The 22,066-nt window shown below is 39.8% G+C and overlaps 1 pseudogene; it reads right to left on the bottom strand.

Moving 5' to 3' along the window:
• Positions 1 to 13,942: 13,942 nt before the first annotated feature.
• Positions 13,943 to 14,379, bottom strand: LOC102810871 (annotated as a pseudogene).
• Between the last annotated feature and the right edge of the window lie 7,687 nt (positions 14,380 to 22,066).

Consider the following 22,066-nt stretch of genomic DNA (forward strand, 5'->3'; position numbering starts at 1 on the left):
CAGATCTATTTATCCTATTTCTGTGCCCAAATCAAAATCCTTGGTGAACCTAGAATGGTGTATCCTCTGAGGGAGAAGTAGAAAGATACGTGGTGCTAGTGACTGAAATGCATCAGTCTTATATCTGGTCATTGTTTGTGTCCTGCTAGTGGTTACAGATTGGGTTGCTAACCCCAGGGCCAGCAGTTCGAAACTACCAGCTGTTCCATGGGAGAAAGATGAGGCTTTATGCTCCCGTAAAGATTTAAAGCCTCAGAAACCCTGTACAGGGTCGTTATGGGTCAGAACCGACTCCACAGCACAGCACAGCACCACTACCAGCAGTCTCTATTTTTGGACAATGAATCTGTTCTTCTCAACTGGATTACAAACTCTGAGACTTTGACCTACATTTTCTATCACTCTATACCACCTACACCAACTCCTCTCAGTGTTTAAAATAGAACTAGGCAAGGAAAATGAATTTAATACATGTAGATCTTTTTAAAATGCCAGTTGAACTCAATCCACTTCAAATTTCAGTGATAGTTACATTTGGGAGTAAGAAAAAATTGAAAGCAAGTTACTTCTTGAAAAACAAGATAAGCAGTAATTACTTACTGAATGCCTGAATATTTTCAAGGCTCTGTTTTATTAATTATTCAATGAGAGTATAAAGATATAATCCTAATATACAGAGATTGTAATAATGAATAAGCCACAAGATCCTGTATCCTTTATGACTCAGATGCTTTTCAGCAACATTCTCTAACAATCCCCAAGACTAATAGAATCCCGTAGACACTGTTCCCATGGCATCCTGTTTATATCTAACCATGTTTTCATTGTTGTGTACAATCAAGTCCATTCCATCTCATAAAGACTCTGTATAAAGTTTCCAAGAGCTGCCATAGGTTTGAACTGCCAACCTGGTGGAGATACCAGTCTAGTGCTTATCCTACAGTGCCACACCAAATGTTACCATAAAGGCCTGTTTACATGCATGTGCCCCCAAACAGACATGAGCTCCTTGAAGACAGGAACTATGTCTTATTCATTGAAGTAGCTCCAGTACCAAGTAAAGTGTCTGGCACATATCAGGGACATAATAAATATTTATAGATTCTAGATATAGAGTAACACCTAGGGGCAGCAAATATTTACTTGGAAATGGTGTGTGGCTCTGAATGGTAAATGCAGCCTACACTTCCTGTACTTAGTATCTAAAGAAAGATAATGTCAAACTTCCATCTGAAATTTTAGAATCATGACAAAAATTAATTTAGAAATATATTTCAAGTAATTTTGAGATAGTGGTTTTATTTCATTTAGCAGGATCCTATTTACAAGGAGACTTCAAAAAGTTCATGGAAGATTCCATTTTATTTACGTTTATTTTAATTTAATTTTTCTAAAACTCTTTGAAGCCCTGTCGTGTAAGAGTCAGCACTCAGGAAAACTGTACTATTAGGAAGACAAACAAAAACAGATCTTGGTCCAAGTAAGGATCAAGGGTAAAATAGACTTTCATGGCTCAAATGTCATTTGCCATGTGTACCAATAAGAGCTTGCTAACCAAGCAGGTTCTGGAACTGGAAGAAAATGCTTCATTAACGTCTAATTAACTGAACTTACATGTTCTGGGAGCAAACAGCTTTTAGAAGTGAAATGCCAGTCGTCCAGGGCAACCAGTCTCTAGGAGAGTGGGCCCCATTATGACTATTAAAACAGAAAACAGATTTGCTCTATAAAAGGCCAAGGCAGGTGGAACTTAATGTTTCTCAGCGAGCCAAATTATTCATCTCTGAAAGGATACATAAAGCCTAAAAGCAAAAGTTATTGATTTTGAGGCAGCTTTCCTCATCATAGGTTCCCAGAAGACATCTGCTTTTTTCCAGGAGCATCCTAGTGACTCCTAGATGCTGTCACCAGATAGCCCTGTCTCCTGATGAGTCAAGCTACACACCTATTTTCTACAAAGTTTACCAACTTAAAAACAAAGAGAAATATCTTAATGTATGCATGTGTGTGCACAGTACTTAGGGAAATGTCTGAGAGGAAATATCCCAAACTAGAAATAGTGCTTACTGTCAGATGGCAGGACCTGGGTAATATATTTTTACTTTTCTCTTTCTTGCCTGATCTTTTTTTGAACCTGCCTCCCCATCTTTATTTTTATCTATTTGCTTTTTCATATTCTCTGTTATATTAGAAACATATGTATAATTTTAAATGGGTGAGAAAAAGGCAAAAACTTAAAATAACTGAGAATCCAAAGTACCTGTCCATGAGGCAGTTGTAGAACAAGGAATTAAAAGACATGAGTCTAAAGCCTGGTTCTCGGGGAAGTCTGCTTACTCTTTCAAAGCTTCAGTTTCCTCATCTGTAAAAACCAACTATTCTTCTTTCATTAACTCAATAAATATTTAATAAGTATGCTGTAGGATCAGCACTGGACTGTGAACCACAAGGTCAGCAGTTCAAACCTACCAGTCACTCCCTGGAAATCCTATACAGGGTCACTATGAGTTGGAACCGATTTGATGGCACGTAACAACATTATGTGCTTAGGATTCCTGGTGTTCTATAGGATAAACATGGACCACAAATCACAAGGTTAGCATGTCAAACCCACCATTCACCCCTCGGAAATCCTATACAGGGTCTCTGTTAGTTGGAACTTACTCAATGGCACAACATTATGCGGTTAGGTACAAAGGTGAGCAAGATTGGAATTGTTCTGCCCTCTTTCAAGGAGTTTACAATCTACACATGAGTGCATTACTGCTGCCACTGTGCTAATCCATCTCATTTACGGTCTTCCTCTTTGCTGACCCTCCACTTTACAAAGTATGATGTCCTTCTCCAGAGGAGAAGGACATATCCCTCCTGATAATATGTCTGAAGAATGAGAGACTAAGTGTGGTCATCCTGGCTACTAAGAAGTATTGTGGCTGTACTTTCAACACAGATTTGCCTGTTCTTCTAGAAGTTCACGGTACTTTTAGTATTGTTCTCCAACACTATAAATCAACTGCATTAACTCTTCTACAGTGTTATTTACTCATTGAACAACTTTCACATGCATATGAGCTATTGAAAATACCATGAGTTGGGTCAGGTGTACTGTTGTCCTCAAACTGACATCTTTGCTCTTGAACACTTTAAAATGACATGTTGCATTAGTCAAACCTGCTGCACAAGATCTCTTTAAAGAGTTCCAGAGCAAAGATGTCATTTTGAAGTCTAAAGTGTGCCTGACACAAGACATATGATTTTCAATAGCTTCAGATGCATATGAAAGTTGGACAGTGAATAAGGAAAACTGTACAAGTATTGATGCAATTCCTGGAGCTATACTCTTTGCCAATGCCTTCAGTACACCTTGAACTTCTACCTTCGGTATCATTGGCCCTTAATCATATGCCACCCCTTGAAATAGCTGAATATCAACCATTTCTTTTTGGTACAGTGACTTCTGTGCATTCCTTCTATCTTCTTTTGATGTTTTCTGCATCATTCAACATTTTGCCTGTACAATACTTCAATATTGTATATCTAGACTTGAATTTTTTTTCAGTTCCCTCAGCTTGAAAAATGCTGAACATGTTGTTCCCTTTTGATTTTCTAACTCCAGATCTGTGCACATTTCATTATAATATCTGACTTTGTTTTCTCAAGTTGTCCTTTGAATTTTTCTGTTCAGCTCTTTTATCTCCTCATTTCTTCCATTTGCTATCGCATCTCTATGCTGGAGAGCAAGTTTCAGAGTCTCTTCTGACATCCATTTTGGTCTTTTGTTTCTTTCTTGGGTTCTTAATGACATTTTGCTTTTACTTTTTCAAAGACAGGTTCATTTGTTCTTCTGTCAGTCCATGGTATATTCAAAATTATTTGCCAATACCATAATTCAAAGGCATCAATTTTTATAGTTGCTTTAGCTTCACTGTTTTCTAGAACAAGTTTTGGGGTCTCTTCTGACATCCATTTTGGTATTTTCTTTCTTGTTTTCTCAATGACCTATTGTTCTTCCTGTGTGACATTCTTGATGTCATTCCACAACTCTGGTCTTCGGTCTTTAGTGTCTAATGCATCAAATTTGTTCTTCATCTGATCTCTAAATAAAGGTGGGATATATTCAAGGTCATATTTTGGCTCTTGTGGTCTTGTTTTAGTTTTCTGCAGTTTCAGCCTGAATTTGCATGTGATCATCTTTTCCACAGTCTGCACCTGGCCTTGTTTTGGCTGATGAGATAGAGTTTTTCCACAGGCTTTTGCTCCAGATATAGTCAGTTTGGTTTATGTGTATTTCATCTAGTGAAGTGCATATGTATAGTCATCTTTTATGCTATTTAAAATTTTTTTCTAATCACAAAGTTTCCTCTTTGCCTCCAACCTTTACTTTCCAATTGCCAGTAATTGCCAATACATCTTGATTGCATGTTTGATCAATTTCAAACTGAAATAATTGGTAGAATTCTTCAATTTCATCATCACTGGCTTTTGTAGTTGGTGCATAAATTTGAATAATAGTTGTATTGACTGGTATTCCTTGTAGGTGTATGGATATTATCATATCACTGACTGCATTGTACTTCAAAACAGATCTTGAAATGTTCTTTTTGATGATGAATGTGATGCCATTACATTTCCATTTTTCATTCCCAGTACAATAAACTATGTAATTGTCAGATTCCAAATGGCCAATTCAGTCCATTTCAACTCACCAATTCCTACGTTACTGACATTTATATATTCCATTTCATTGTTTACAATTTCCAACTTACTTAGACTCATACTTCATACATTCCATGTTCTGATTATTGGATGTTTACAGCTATTTCTCTTCATTTTGAGTTGTGCTTCATCATCAAATGAAGATCTCAAAGGATTTCCCCCATTTATGTCATCACAGTCAAGTCTACTTTGAGTAAGCAGCTCTTTCCCAGTCATATTTTGAGTGCCTTCCAACCTGAGGGGCTCATCTTCCATCATTGTATCTGACAGTGTTTTGGTGGTCTTCATCATGTTTTAATATTCAATATTCTGGTGTTATTTTACAGTGTTCCACTGCTATTCATAAGGTTTTCAGTGACTAAACATTCAGAAGTAGTCCATGTCTCCTTCTTCCTAGTCTGACGTAGTCTGGAAGCTCATCTGAAACCTGTCTACCATGGGTGACCCTGTTGGTATTTAAAGTGCCTGTGGCATAGCTTCCAGAATCACAGCAACTCACAAGCCACCACAGTATGACGAACTGATAGATGAATGGTGAACTGCATGTATACCGCCTATTAATACAAAGAACTTAAGAAATAGTAGCAATGTATAAAATAACTGATGCCTATATGGGTGCTGAAGACGTTGCTTTTCTTTGTGAATCAGATCCATCCCACAGATCACATTTAGGATGAAAATCTATGGAGGACTCTAAGTTTCTAAAGATGAAAGAGAAAAACAGGTGATTTCACACTGGTCTTAGCATTCTTCCTCAACCTAGATCATGTAGAAAAAGACTCCATTTTCATTAATTCATGGCCTTAGCATGTCTTTAATAGAGAATCTCTTCAAGTCATGGGACCAAGCTTCACAACCTTATTACAGAATAGCACAGGGAAGGGGATATAGATTGTTAGAGGGTGTTGCAAATTTTAATGTGTGGTTCAGAAAGTTTTCAGAAGGTGAGGAAGCAAGACATTCAGACAGCTGAGACTAGAGCATTCAGAGGGAGAATAAAGCAACTGCAAGGGTTCTGAGACAGCAGCATACTTGGTGAATGAGTGAGGGGAGTATGAGTGAGGGAAGTATGATGGATAACGTTAGAGAGGAGAGGGTCTCTGAAGTGACAGTCCCCTATTGGGCCTAGTTTTCTTCTAAAACAGGGAGAGAATGATAATACTGAAGAATAGAGAACTTTTAAGGGCAAAATGAAAAGACAACATAACAAAGAACAACTGATGGACTTAGAATCAAAAGATCTAGGTTCTAGACCTATAGTTAGCATTATAGAGAAATGATTTGGGGCAAATTACTTCACAAGCTTGTTTTCTTATCGGTAAAATGAAAGGATCTTGTCTAAATAATTTCTATGAACACTTTAAGTGATAACATTCTCTGACTTTCTAATCTGAAAAATAATACACGAAGTAGTTTTCAACAAATGACTAGAACAGCTAGGTAACCATATGTAAAAAAAAAAAAAAGAACTTTGATTCATACCTTATACCATACATATTAAAAATTTAACTCAAAATCAATTATAGACCTAACTGTAAAACTAAAAAATTATAGACGAAAACACAGATAAAACATTATGACCTGGAGTTAACAAAAATTTCTTCACTATACCACAAAAAGCATAGTCCTTAAAACAAATTGATAAATTGGACGTCAGCAAAATTTAAAACTTCTGTCCTCATAAAAATGAGGCTGTAGGTTAGGCATGGGTCTGCTAACCTCAAGGTCAGCAGTTCAAGCCCAATAGCTGCTCCATGGGAGAACTATGAGGCTGTCTGATGTAAAGATTTACAGTCTTGGAAATCATGTATAGGGTCACTATCAGTCAAAATTAACTGAATGGCAGTGGATTTGGGGTTCTCAAATGACACTGCTAAGAGAATGAAAAGACAAGAAAGACTGAAAGAAAGTATTTGTTGGAACAAACACTTTTTAATGGGCATTAAGGGGTTCTATGAGTTGGTACCAACTTGATGGCACCTAACAACAACAACAAAGGGGTTCTGAGGTTCTGTTTAGGATGAGAAAAAAAAATTCAGAATGCATAGTGGTGTGGTTGAACATCGTGAATGTGATTAATGTCACTGAATTATAACAGCAATTTTTGTGATTTATATTTTAACACAATTTTTTAAAATGAGCAAAAAATTTAAACAGATATTTCACCAACTGGTGGTGGTGGTTGTGTGTTCCTGGTTGTGATTGAACTGCTGATCTTGCAGTTAGCAGCCCAGCTTGTAATCCATACTACCAAGGCTCCTTACAAATGCAAATAAGCATATGAAGAGATGCTCAACATCATTCCATGTACAAAACTAGTCGCCATTTTTGTTTTTGTAAATTGCTATAGAGTTGATTCTGACTCATGGCATTATAACTACTAAATACCATATTATGCTTATTAGAATGTCTAAGATTAAAAAGTCTGACCCATACCAAGAATTGGTGAGGCTGTGTAGGAACTAGAGGAATCTGTATATTAGTTGTTGGTGGGATGTAAACTGGCCCCACCATTTTGGAAAACAGGTGGAAGTTTCTTAAAAAGCTAAACATACACTTATCAAAAGATGCAGCCATTCTAAACCTAAGAGAAATGAAAGCATACACTATACAAAGATTCAAACAGACATGTTCAGAGAAGCCTTATTTATGATACTCAAAGCCCAGAAACAAGCCAGCACAATGTAATATTACTCCACAATAAAAGGAACTATTGATATACCAGATGACATAAATGAATTTCAAAATAATTATGCTGAGTGAAAAAGTCAGACCAAAAAAAAAATTACATGATTCTATTTATATAAAATATTAGAAAATACAAACTAATCTACCATGCTACCTCTTGTCTGTCAGTTTATCATACTGTGTGGTTTGTGTGTTGCTGTGATGCTGGGAGCTATGCCACCTGTGTTTTAAATAGCAGCAGGGTATACCCATGATGGACAGGTTTCAGAGGAGCTTCCAGACTAGGAAGGAGGGGCAGAGCACTTCTGAAGGATTAGCAGCTAAAAACCTTATGAATAGTAGTGAATGGTCCAAAGAATGGGAGACAGAGTCTCTCTATCCTTACATCTAAGGAGCACTTTGTTTGTACTTCTTCCAAGACAGATTTGTTTATTCTTCTGGCAGTCCGTGGTACTTTCAATATTTTTTGCCAACATCAGAATTCAAATGCATTGATTCTTCCAAGTTTCTTATTTATAGCCAACTTTCACATATTGTTGTTGTTGTTGTTAAGTGCCTGTGAAGTTGGTTCTGATCCATAGCAACCCTGGATAGGGTTTTCAAGGAGTAGCTGGTGGGTTTGAACAGCTGGCCTTGAAGTTACCAGTCCAGTGCTTATCCTATTACACTACATCAGGACAACTGAAAAAATTGTGGCTTGGTTCAGGCTCACTTTAATCCTCAAAGTAACATCTTTGCTCTTACACACTTTAAAGAAGTCATTTCCAGATTTGTCTAATGCAATATGTTGTTTGACTTCCTGACAGCTGCTTCCATGAGCACTGATTGTGGATCCATTTAAAATGTAGTCTTCGACAACATCAATCTTTTCACTGTTTATTATGATGTTATTTATCGGTCCAGGTGTTAAGATTTGTGTTTTCTTTACATTGAGGTTCAGTCCATACTGAAGGCTGTAGTCCTTGATCTTGTAGTTCTTTTTTGCTTTCAGTTGTTGTTGTTGTTGTTAAGTGCCGTCGAGTCGGTTCCGACCCGATTATATAATCTGCATATTGTTGTTGTTGTTAAGTGCCGTCGAGTCGGTTCCGACCCGATTATATAATCTGCATATTGTTGTTGTTGTTAAGTGCCGTCGAGTCAGTTCCGACCCACAGTGACCCTGAACAGGGTTTCCGAGGCTGTAAATCTTTACGGGAGCAGCAAGCCTCATCTTTCTCCCGCGGAGCAGCTGGTAGTTTCGAACTACTGACCTTGTGGTTCAGAGCCCGATTTGTAACCACTCCGCTAATGAGTCTCCCTCCAATCCTGATGCCATGTTCTTCATACAACCCAAATTATTTCACAGCATACTGATGAACTAAGTACGGTGGAATATATGAAGATGAGTAAAAAATTATCCGCACTCCAGTTATATTAACATGCCCATCCACATCCACGACTGATGACAACATTGAGCATACATGTGAAATGATTTTGTCAAATAGACAAGTGACAGTGGATTATGTGGCAAATCATTTGCAAATCTGCCAAGGCTCTGCCTATGAAATAAGTCATGATAGACTTGGATTTTGAATAGTTTGTGTGAGATGGGTACTGAAACACCTCATGGAAGCGCATAAACAGAAACAATTGGGCATCTGTAAACAAAATTTGGAATGATACTCAAAGGAAGGTAAAAGTTTCTTTTAAAAAACTTCCCTTTGGACATTTAAACAAATATATATTTCCAATGTGATATGTGTACATTAAAAAAAAAAAAAAAAGACTAATAGAGGTAAATACTGTTAGCTGATAGTGGATGTAAAACATTGTAATGATTTGTTGCATGAAAAACTGATGATCTGCCCTGTAAACCTTCACTTGAATCACAATAAAAGTTTGTTTTAAAAGTTAATGTTACAAGGATGTTTGCTACAGTATAAATAATAGAAAAGAAAATTTGGAAACAAACTGAATGTCCAAGATTAGGACCATGGTTAAATAAATTATGAAATAGCAATATAATAAAATATTATACATCATTAAATATTATTTTTATATTTAATTTACCAAAAAAAAAAAAAATCATTAATGCTAACAAGACATGGATTCATCACTACAAGCCTGAGAGTAAATGGCAGAGTATGGAACAGAAACATCCTCAATCGCCAACCAAGAAAAAGGTCAAAAGTCAACCACCAGCTGGAAAATTGATGATTACAGTTTTCTGGGATTCTCAAGGGCCAGCATTGGAATATTATCAGGAAAAAGGCTCAACAATGAACAGTGAAATGATCACTAAAGGGCTAAAACCTAAACTTCAGATTAAATGCAGAGGACTGCTATCCAAGTATTCTGTGATCTTGCGTGTCCACGTACCTCTGCCCACACTGTTGACACTCTGCAAAAACTTTGTTTTGAAGTGTTAAAGCATCCTCCCTAATAGTCCTAATCTTGCTTCATTGGATTTTCACTTGTTTGGTCCCCAGAAAGTAGCACTTCGAGGATGAAGATTCACCTCTGATGAAGATGTGAAGACTGCAGTGCATTTGTGGATCACAGTTCAGCCTAAAACATTCTTAAATAAGGGAATACAAAAACTTGTTGAGAGAAGGACAAAGTGTATTGAAAGGCATGGAGATAGTGTCAAAAACTGATACATGTGACTTTTTTAAAAGTTGATTAAAATAAATTCTACAGCCAGAGTAAGGATAATTTTTGACTCACCCTCATATGACCTTCTTGATTATCAAGGCAGTGCAAAAGAGATTTGAAGCATCTTACACAAGTAATTAAATGCTGTGACTAGCAGCAACACACAAATCAATTCCATTCACAGCTCATTGGCCAGAACTATTCATATGGCTCTGGGTATCTATCTAACCACAAAGAGTTGGGGAAGTGTGCCCAGAAAGAGAGAAGCAGATATATAAGTCTCTAAAACAATGCCAATACCCCTTTAAAAGGATCCTGAAAGGTTTTCTAATATTGCCTGATGATCATTCTATTTATAGATTTTTTTCATTTTAAAATTCTGAGAATGACAACCTTTCTTGTTGGCCCTTATATATTTAGTCTTCTCATGAATGCTAACTCTCATTATGGTGCTCATTTGTTTTTGTTATTATGTGCTATCAAGTCAATTCCAACTGATAGTCACTCTGTAGGACAAAATAGAACTGTCCTATAGGCTTTAATCTTTACAGAAGCAGATCACCAGGTGTTTTCCCCAGAAGAGTTGCTGGGTACATTTGAACCACCAACCTTTTGGTTAGTAGCTGAGCATTTAACCACTGTGCTACCAGGGAATCTTCTGATGCTCATAGAAGCACTAATTAACTTACAATAAGTATTCAATCGCAATCTTTGTTTCTTTATATCCAAATAGTTTCTTTCTTTCTGTTCTTACCTTTTTGGCACAGCACCATCTCAAATGCACACCCCAAAAGACAGGCTAGAAAAAGACAACTGAAAAGAAAATGTACAATCTTTAAGGCTTGACCAGATATCCAAGAGATGATGATTAGCCACTACATATTTTTTAATGATGTACACTATATGTGTTGTAATTATATAATTATTAAAAAGCAAAGCAAAGCCCACCCCTTGATTTTCTCAATATGACCCTTACATTCCAGTAAGAGTGATTTCTTTTGTCCACAACTTATGGTCACTTCAGTCTCTGGATGTTTTTCCTCTGGGCACTTTTGATCCATGATTTTCTTCTAAGTCCAGTTGCAGAGGACAACTCTACAAACTGCAACTGCACTATAAAAGGGGTAAGGTGGGTACACTTCAACTTTAACACTGTGTGGCAATGAGAAGCATGAATCCAATTTCCAACTCAAAATTAATCCAGGGCTCAATTTTTCACATCTTCACATCTCACTGCCAGACACCAGGCAATTCCTCTCTGTGTGTATATGTGTGTATGAATTTCTTATTTCCTTGGACTAAGGCATAAGCTAAAATGACTCTGTACAGCCTTTCTCTAACACCCAGTGCTGGGTCTATATAAATTGACTGTACTGCCAACCCCACTGGCTCATTACCCCAGTGGATTTACTAATTCCTTATTTCCTTATGGCTCACAAAATTCACAGAGACTATTAACCTATACTTCCAGTCCTGGTGTGGCACCGTACATTTATGTGCTGGATTACAAAGTGGGTTTGAACCACAAGGTTGGTGGGTCAAGCTTACCAGCTGATTCTTGGAAATTCTACACAGGGTCACTATGTATCGGAACTGACTCAATGACACATAACAACAACAACATTACCCATATTTATAACTACCCATTTATTATAACCAAAATGGTTATAAGTTAAGAAGCACATTAGGCAAGGTTTTGGATAGGTCCCAGAATGAGGATTCCATTGCCCCCAGAGACATACCACACCAAGAATTGTCCTTAAATAATGAAGTATGGATAAACAAAATAAATGATGAAATACCTAGATCATATGTAAGCAGGTTCATTTACTGTGATACTATTAACACCACTGTGGTTATTTGTTGTTGTTAAGTGCTGTCAAGTTGGTTCTTAATGAAAGCAACCCTGTATAGGGTTTCCAAAGCTTTATTCTCACTTTACAGACAAAATAACCAGTACACATGGATTGAATAGCTTTTTCAAAGTACAAAGTTAGTAAGGTAGATCTAATTATCCCCATTTTATAGAAAAGAAAATTGGAACCTATAAAAATTGCCTATAGATTACAGAAAGTTTGTAAGCCTGTCTTTAGACTATAACAGATTGGAATACCAAGAAGGGGTTCTAGAACTTGCCCAGTGAAATAGGCTTCTTGTGTAGCCTTTGTAGTGTATAGGACCTTAGGTGGAATCCTGAGCCCCATCCAGAATCTTCTGAGGTGGGACATTCCCATTTGAAAGGACATGCAGACCAAACTAGAGCAGCTTGAGGAAAAGAAGATACTTCTTGAAAGAAAGACCAGCAGGAAAATAAAAAACAAAAATGGCAGTCTGATTGGCTACTACAAGAACAAGCACGTTCACCGGGAAGTCGTCAAGGCAAGCAATCAAGTCTCTTCAGGACAAACCCCGCTCAAGACTGAAACTCAAAGGGAACACACGAACAGACATATAAGATTGCTGGTGAGCACACTGGTCTACTGGTGAGTGGAAGAGGGGAAAAGGCAGCAATGAAAATATGGGCTGAGTTCTACCATGTTCCATAGACTCCTGTTGACCTGAAGATGAGAGTGAGAAGAGGAAGGGCTGGCTGGTTGGTCTGAAGTCGGTGAGACCTGAGGACTCTTAAGTCCATGGACAAAAACATAACCATGGAGGGCTAGAGCTAAGAGTGAAGCATCCAGCTGACACAAAGTGAGGGAAGACACACAAGAATGCCCAAACTTGCAGATAGTACCCATTTGACCTAGTTTCAATGGCTTAGTGATCATAAGAAGAATAGGTATCAAGGAGTGCTGGTGTGGTGCTGTAAAATAAGCACTGAACTGCTAACTGCTAGGTGGGAGGTTCAAACACACCAGCTGCTCCTTAGAAACCCTGTGTAGGGTTACTGTGTATCAGAACTAACTCCACAGCACTTAACAGTAACAGGTATAAAAATATGAACATCAGATGAGTTTTCCTTACCGTACAAGTTATTTTTTCTTTTTTAATGTTTTTATTGTGAATTGAGTGATAGCTTAAATGGAAATACATTGTTTTTTCACTCAACCAATCGTATTTTGTTTAGATGCAATGGTTACAATCCCCTCCATGTACCATCAGTTAATAGTGTTTGCCTGTATTCCCTACCCCCCCCCCTTTTTAATGTACACAAAAACACGCAGGGATATATAAACATTTAAACAACCAAACAGCACATTTTGCAAGCCAGACTCCTGTCTGCCAGCACATAGTCTTTCTCTTTCTATGAGTTTAGAGTCCTCAGCTGTTCTATTTCTCCATGTCATCATCTTTGCTTCCATCTCTGGTGTCACTGCTTCTCTGGATAGGGTCCTATATTCCATTCATGCTCTTCCCCCTTGATGGTCCTAGGGTCCTCTGTTCCTGGACTGTAAGATTAACTACTTCCGCCCTTTTGTAACAAAACTTCTACCTTACAGTTGTGAAAGTCACAATTAGTCATGATAACTATTACTCACTATTGAATCATAAGGATCTTATCCCCAACTCTTTTCACCAAACCCACCTAGACGAGATGAAAACTATTCAGTGGGGATTCTACCTTCCCTCGTACTCTGAAAACTTATAAGCCAGTCATTCATGCCTTAATAGTCCTCCCTGCCCCCATATTAGGTATCCAATGTCTAAGCTGTCCATCCCTATCAACCCCTCCCTGTTGAACCTTTTTTTTTTTTTTTGACAGTGTGGTGCATTTTATTGTATTGGACAATGGTTACAGACTACCCAGAATCAAGATACCCCACCTTCACCCAACAAGAGACGGCACCCTGCCAATCAATTGAGTTCTTTGGGTGGAGGTCCACAACAGCACTCGGTACAAAGAGTCCCATCTGAGCCTAGCTAGATGGTGGGAACATCAGGCGTTCCAGCTTCGTTTCTGTTACTTGGGAGTGACCCTAAAGACACGGATAGGGATGGCCAAGTTGTTGCGGATGCGGATTAGCGGCTCGCGGCTATTGGCTCGTGGCTATCAGTCTCTGGCTCCAGCTCATCCACAAGTTCCACAGTGGAGGCATTGGCAGCCACCTGCAAGGACCCGAAGCTGCCTGCCTGCAGCTGTAGCGCAATGTTTATGGCGCGGTTTATGGCTAAGCCCAGGCCGTGAATTTAGATTTCAGCACATGCATTCTGAACCCGAGACCCTGCATCCAGCAGCTTCTGGCAGCGGGCCAACTGGGCCTTGAAATCAGTCTTCATGTTGACGTAGATGCCATTGGGCCTCCGGGGCAGGCAGTGGGGAAGCCGCTTCCGAAAGGTGTACTCCACCCGGTCCAGTTCTGCCTCCGCGGCTCCTCGGGGCTCTGGGTTTTCTGCCATACTGTGTACCCTTTGCTCTCGGGTTCCTGCGAGTTTTTACATGGTGTGTCTGCTCCCCCACTTGGTCTTGTCATTTGGTCTCGCCCAAGTTGTCGGTTCTGGGCCTCCGAGCCCGGCAGATTCAAAAGTACGCGATTTCTTACTTGAGTTACAAGTTTTCCTAGTGATAAGCCTTCCCTCTCAGTTGGTATTTTGAGCTACTACACCCATAAGTATAGGTCAAGTTCATCTAATTGTAGCAATTTACACTTGTTTCCTTTATCAAATTTCTTTATCGTGTGCATTGAGTGATAGTTACATGGGGGGTGGGGGGGATCAGTTTTGCACTTGTATCATATTTCATTTCATTGCAATAATTACAATCCCCTCCAAGCACCACCATTCAAAGTATTTGCTTCCATTCCCTCTGTTTGTTTTGTTTTGTTTTTATGTATACAAAAACACTCAGAAATATACAATAATTTAAACAACCAAAGGGCATAGTCCGCATGCCTGCTTCCTGGTCGCCAGCACACAGCCTTTCTCTTTCCATGAGTCTAGAACCCTCAGCTGCTCTATCTCTTCATGTCATCATCTTTGTCTCCATCTCTGGTGTCACTGCTTCTCTGGACAGGGTCCCACATTCTATTCATGATGGTCCTAGGGTCCTCTGTTCCCGGACTGCAAGATTAACTACTCACCCTTTTCATTACAAAACATCTACCTTTCCCCATCCAGAACCTTCTGAGCTGGAAAACTCCCACTAGAAAGGACAAGCAGACCATCCTGGAACAGCCAGAGGAAGATTCATCTTCAAAGAAAGATCAGCAGGAAAAGCCCAGAACAAAAATGGCACTATGACTGACTACTACAAGAATAAGCAAGTTGTTTGCTGGGAAGCCATCAAGGCAAGCAATCAAGTTCCTTCAGGACAAACCCCCTTCTAAGACTGAAACTCAAAGAGAATATATGAGCAGGCATATAAGTTTGCTGACCACCACACTGGGCTACTGGTGAGTAGAAGAGGGGAAAAGGTATCAATGAAGAAATGGGATGAGTTCAACCATGTTCCATAGACTCCCATTGACCTGGAGATGAAAGAGAGAAGAGGAAGGGCTGGTTGGTCCAAAGTGTTGTGGGACCTGACACCTGAGCCCATGGACAAGGGCATAGCCACATAGTGCTAGAGCTGAGAGTGAAGCATCCAGCTGATATGAAGTGAGGGGAGATTCAAAGCAACACCCAAACTTATAGATAGTACCCATTTGACTTCGCCTCAATGGCTTGATAATAAGAACTCAACTTGTTGTTGTTGTCAGGTGCCATCGTGTCGGAACCAACTCATAGCGACCCCATGCACAGCAGAACGAAACAATGTCCGATCCTGGGCCAACCTCACTACCGCTGCCACACTTGGGTCCATCAATGATGCCACCTGGCTGATCCATCTCATTGGAGGTCTTCCTCTTCTTCTCTGACCCTCCACCCTACCCAGCATGACATCCTTCTCCAACGATTGTTTCCTCCGGACAATATGTCCAAAGTAGGAGAGACGAAGCCTAGCCATCCTGGCCTCCAAGGAGCACTCTGGCTGCACTTCTTCCAAAACAGATCTATTGGTTCTTTTGGCAGTCCATGGCACTTTCAGTATTCTCCTCCAACACCACAACTTAAAGGCTCCAATTCTTCTACGATCTTCCCTATTCACCGTCCAGCTTTCGCATCCATATGAGGCTATTGAAAACACAATGGCCTGGGTCAGGCGCACCTTAGTCCTCAAGCTGACATCTCTGCTCTTCAATACTTTAAAAAGTTCCTGTGCAGCAGATTTGCCCAGTGCAATATGTCGTCTGATCTCTTGACTGATGCTTCCGCGAGTGTTGATAGTTGATCCAAGAAGAATGAAGTCCTTGACAACTTCAATCTTTTCTCCATTGATAAGAATGTTGTTTATTGGTCCAGTGGTGAGGATTTTTGTTTTCTTGACATTGAGATGTAATCCATATAGAAGGCTGTGCTCTTTGATCTTCATGAGTAAATGTTTCAAGTCCTCTTCACTTTCAGCAATCAAGGTTGTATCATCTGCATATCGCAGGTTGTTAATGAGCCTTCCTCCAATCCTGATGCCACGTTTTTTTTCATAGAACCCAGCTTCTCATATTATTTGCTCAGCATACAGGTAGAATAAGTATGGTGAAAGAATACAACCCTGTCTCACACCTTTCCCAATTTTAAAACATTCAGTGTTCCCATGTTCTGTTCGAACAACTGCTTCTTGATCTAGGTACAGATTTCTTAGAAGTACAATTAAGTGTTCTGGAATACTCATACTTCTCAATGTTGTCCATAGCTTGTCATGATCCACACAATCGAAAGCCTTTGCGTAGTCAATAAAGCACAGGTAAACATCCTTCTGATATTCTCTGCTTTCAGCCAAGATCCATCGGACATCAGCAATGATATCTCTCATTCCATGGCCTCTTCTGAATCTGGCTTGAACCTCTGGAAATTCTCTGTTAATGTATGATTGTAGCTGTTTCTGTATTACCTTTAGCAAAACTTTACAGAACTCAACTAGAGGAAGATTTAAAAAAAAATTTTTTTTATAAAAGAAACAAGGGTAAATTGCTACAATTTGATGAACTTGACCTATATTCATGGAGGTAGTAACTCTAAATACTAACAGAGAGGGAAGGAGTCTTCACATCAAGTATCAATGCAACTTAGACATTGGCTACCTAAAAAAAAAAAGCCCATATATTGAAATGCATTCCTTAAAATGATGTACCTTTGACAATCTTTCCTGAGGAGTTATCTGTTGCAGTCCTTTAGCATACCCGAGAGAGTTTCTAAGTGTACCTTGAAATGCTATGCAGCTGCTTCTGGCAGCACCTTTTCAAAAGATTTTTCAAATATATGCTATAGAAAGGTCTCCTACTTTCTTCTGCCACAGAAAATTCTCAAAATTCTCAAAGCTAAGAACAGCAGAAAAATTTCAAGCTTCTTGAAATACTTGAAAATACATGTACCAAACAACTGAATTCATAGGAAAAAACCTGGATTGGAATCTTAACTCTTGAATGAACAAATTATTTAATTAGTTGGACAAATTAATTCCCCTTTCTGTGTCTCTACTTCTAAGAGGAGTAATATGAGGGGTTGGAATCGACAATTTTCAAGGTTCACTAAAGATTCAAGGATGAACCTGCAAGTGGGTTTGGGGGTTGTAGCAGTAAAATTTCAGGAGGATAATATGTAGTTGCATGAAAGCCCAAGTTTCAAAATAGGCTTGCAACCATCCACTGGAACCTGAAAGGTCTAGTTTAACTTCAACAGAGAGGGAAGAGTTTACTTGTTCTGGGATTCTAATTTGAGAATGGGGTCCTTTGAGAAACTATTTAACATGGAGTTCAAAGTTTTGTCAAAGTTTTGGTGAAGTGAGAGATGTAGGTCATAGTAAAAGGAATAGATCTTCTCCAGTTATGCAAAATATAGCAAAGCAAAGGATCCAGGGTCTTTTCCTTCCTATGTTCTCCCTATGCGATCCTCCACTAAAGACTAGAGCAAAGATAGGATCCTGTCGCCACCTTGTGGTAAATTGAGTGGCCTAGGGAAGAAGGTCTTACTTGGTTTGGGTCCCACAGCCCAAATCACTCAAGGAAACCACATTCACCTCCTCCCCTACAGTCATACAGAGCTTAATAATTCACAAAACACTTCAACCCTATTATCTCATCTCATTCTCCTGAGAGCTCTGTGGGAATAGGAGAACAAGATTTATAATACTAGTTTACTGTGGGAAAAACTCAGAGAAATGGGTGACTTGTCTAAGGTCACACAGATAGTACTTAGCAATCAGGAGTCACCTCTAATCAGGTGCCTCATCCACTCTACTATATAAGGAATGGGATGAAACTGAGGTTTAGCTATATTCCAAGCTTAGGAATTTGAGGGAGGGAAGCTTAAGGCAAGGAAAAGCTAAATTTCTTCTGCAGATACAGATGGCCAAAGTCCACAGGCTGGCTGCTTATCTATAGAACAAGGCATCCAGATAAGCCTGTATTCCCGCCCTCCTTCCTGGTTTGCACATTCTTGGTTAACATCCTAGGCCTCTCCAGCTGTTCACCCTCCTGCTCCAACCCCAGCCTACCCATAGGGATGCAGACTTATTTATAGCTAGACTGTGAACACCAAATGGATCCCATCCAAGGGATCCATAACAGCTAGAAATCAGCAGCAACTACTGGGAGAGCTGCTCTGTCCCTGAGTTAGAGTTCATAATACTTGTGGTTTAGCCCACATTATCTTATATATTTTAATGCATAGTCCACTTGGCTTGTCCAATAATGATGTCATTTCCAGTAAAGTTTAGGGTGGGAGGTACAATTTTGGAGTTATATAATTTTCCAACTGGCAGAAAAGAATGACCTTGTTGTTAAGTGCCATCAAGTTGATTCCAACTATAGTGACTTAGGGTTTCTGAAGCTTCTAAATCTTTGAAGGAAAAGCCTCATCTTTCTCCTATGGAGCAGCTGGTTGGCTCAAACTGCCAGCATTGTGGTTAGCAGTAAAATACTTATACTACAGAGCCACAGTGATTCCTAAGAATGGCCTGTTGTTGTTGTTGTTAAGTGCCGTAGAGTCGATTCCGACCCAGAGCGACCCTGTACAGGGTTTCCAAGGCTGTAAATCTTGACAGGAGTAGAAAGCCTCATCTTTCTCCCGCGAAGCGGCTGTTAGTCTCAAACTGCTGACCTTAAGGTCCGCAGCCTGATTCGTATCCACTGGCTGACAGAGCTCCTTAAGAATGGCCTTGTTGTTGTTGTTAAGTGCCGTCGAGTCGGTTCCGACCCATAGTGACCCTGTACAGGGTTTCCGAGGGTGTAAATCCTTACGGGAGTAAAAAGCCTCATCTTTCTCCCGCGGAGCAGCTGGTAGTTTCGAACCGCTGACCTTAAGGTTCGCAGCCCGATTTGTAACCACTACGCTACCAGAGCTCCTTTAAGAATGGCCTAGCAGGAAGAAAAAAAGAAGGGTCTGAGTTCCCAATGTCTCCAAGGCAACTATATCTTCTTAGATAAGAGAATTGTTGTTGTTAGGTGCTGACTCACAGCAATCTATGTACAACAGAACAAAACACTGCATGGTCCTGTGCCAACCTCACAATCTTTGCTATGCTTGAGCCAATTGCTGTTGCCAATGTGCCAATCCATATCATTGGGGGTCTTCCTCTTTTTCTCTGACCCTCCACCTTTACCTTCTTCAGGCACTGGTCCCTCCCAATAATATGTACGAAGTATGAGGATCAAAGTCTGGCAATTTTGGCTTAAAAGGAGAACTCTGGCTGTACTTCTCCCAACACAGATTGGTTTGTCCTTTTGGCAGTCCATGGTATTTTAAATGTTCTCCTACAAAACCTTAACTCAAATGCATCATTTTTCTACAGTCTTCCTTATTGAATGTCCAACTTTCACATGCATATGAGGTTATTGAAAATACCATGACTTGGGTCAGGTGCACTTTAGTCTTCAACCTGACATCTTCGCTCTCAAACACTTTAAAGAGGATTGTGCAACAGATTTGCCTAATGCTGTAGAAAATCGTTTGATTTCTATACATCTGCTGCTTCCATGAATGTTGATGGTCGATCCTACAAATAGGAACTCTTTGATAACTTCAATCTTTTCTCCATTTATCTTGATGTTATTTATTGGTCTAGTGGTGAGGATTTTTGTTTTCTTTACATTGAGATGCAACCCATACCAAAGGCTGTGGACTTTGATCTTCATCAGTATTTTAAATTCTCTTTGCTTTCAGTAAGCAAGGTTGTATCATCTAGATATTGTAGGATTTTAATGAGTCTTCCTCCAACCCTGATGCCATGTTTTTCATATAATCCATCTTCTCAGATTATGTGCTCAGCCTACAGATTGAATAAGTATAGTGAAAGAACACAACCCTGGCACACAACTTTTCTAATTTTAAACCATTCAGTGTTCCCATGTTCTGTTCGAATGATGGCCTCTTGGTGTCTATGTTCAGATTCCTCATGAGCACAATGAAGTGTTCTGAGATACTCAAACTTCACAATGTTGTCCATAGCTTGTCATGATCCACACAATCGAAAGCCTTTGCATAGTCAATAAAACACAAGTGACATCTTCCTGGTATTGTCTGATTTCAGCCAAGAACTATCTGATGTCATCAATGATATCCCTCGTTCCAAGTCCTTGTCTGAATCTGGCTTGAACCTCTGACAATTTTCTGTCAATATACTGTTGTAGTTATTTTTATTTCTAGTAAAATTTTACTTGCATGAGATATTAATGGTATTCTCCAATGATTTCTACATTGTGTTGAATCATATCTCTTTGGAATGGGCATAAATAAAGATCTCTTCCAATCAGTTGGCCATGTAGGTGTCTTCTAAGTATCTTGGCATAGATGAGTGAGTGCCTTCAGTGCTTCATCAGTATTTGTACTCCATCAATTCCCAGAGCCTTGTTCTTTGCCAATGCCTCCAATGCACCTTGGACTTCTTCCTTCATTATCAGTGGCTCTTAATCATATGCTACCTCTTCAAATGGTTGAACAATGATCATTATTTCTTTTTGGTATAGTGTCTCTGTATATTCCTTTCATCTTCTTCTCTTTTTTTTTTTTAATGTTTTATTGTGAATTATATGATAGTTTACATGGGGGAACTTTAGTTTTACATTCATTCCATCGTATATCATCTCATTGCCATGGTTCCAATCCCCTCCATGTATCATCAACCACCCAAAGGGTATATCCCAGAAACCCGCCCCCTACACTTCTCCCTCCTCCCCCCAGTTTTCAGCCCACAGTCCTTTTCCCTCTCTGGGTCTAAAGTCCCCAGTCGCTTCATCACTCCACGTCATCATCTCTGCCTCCATCTCAGGCATCTCTGTTTACCTGGGTAGGGTCCCGCTCTCGGCTCTTCTCCGTTGATGGTCCCAGAGGTCTCCGCTCCTATCCTGGAGATTTAATCACTCCCTTCCTTGTTACAAAACTTCTACTTTTGCATTTCCAACCCTCATAGTCCATCCTGATAAGCATTATTCACTACAGTATCACGAGTTACCCATCTGTATCTCCTTTCATGAACTCCACCCAGACAGATTGAATAGTACCTACTGGAGATCCTGCCTTCCGCCATGCTCCCTAGCACTAGGTTCCCTCTTGAAAGCTTGTAAGCCAGTCACTTCTTGCCTTTGTAGTCCCCCTCTCCCAATTTGAGTATCCAATGTCCAACCTGCCCTTTTCTGTCCACTCTGTGTGTGTGTGTGGGGGGGGGAGTGAATGTTTGTTGCTGTGAGGATTTTTTCCCTCTTTTGAGTCGCTGCTCCATAGGTATATAGGTCAAGTTCATCAGACTGTATTAGCTCACTCTTTTTTTTTTCCCCTCTTCTTTCCTCTCCTGGTTGAGCTCCGATCATCCAGTCATCCAGTCCAGGTCACGTGGGTATCATTTGCCAGTGTGGGCGCTCCTGTGCATATGTCCTCTCTTCCTATTAGCCGGTAGCTCCACTCTCCTCTCGAGTCCTCTTCCGTGGCCACGCCACTGACTCTGGGCCCAAGAGTCCCCAGGTCTCTTCACACTGCTTGCCAACCGGGTCCCCAACTGGGTCCACAGAAGTCCACTGAGCATTGCAGGGCTTAGCTTGCCGCTTCATTGCTGCTTTTA

This window comes from Chrysochloris asiatica, unplaced genomic scaffold (assembly GCF_000296735.1).
Source record: "Chrysochloris asiatica unplaced genomic scaffold, ChrAsi1.0 scaffold00087, whole genome shotgun sequence".
Classification (NCBI taxonomy): Eukaryota; Metazoa; Chordata; class Mammalia; order Afrosoricida; family Chrysochloridae; genus Chrysochloris; species Chrysochloris asiatica.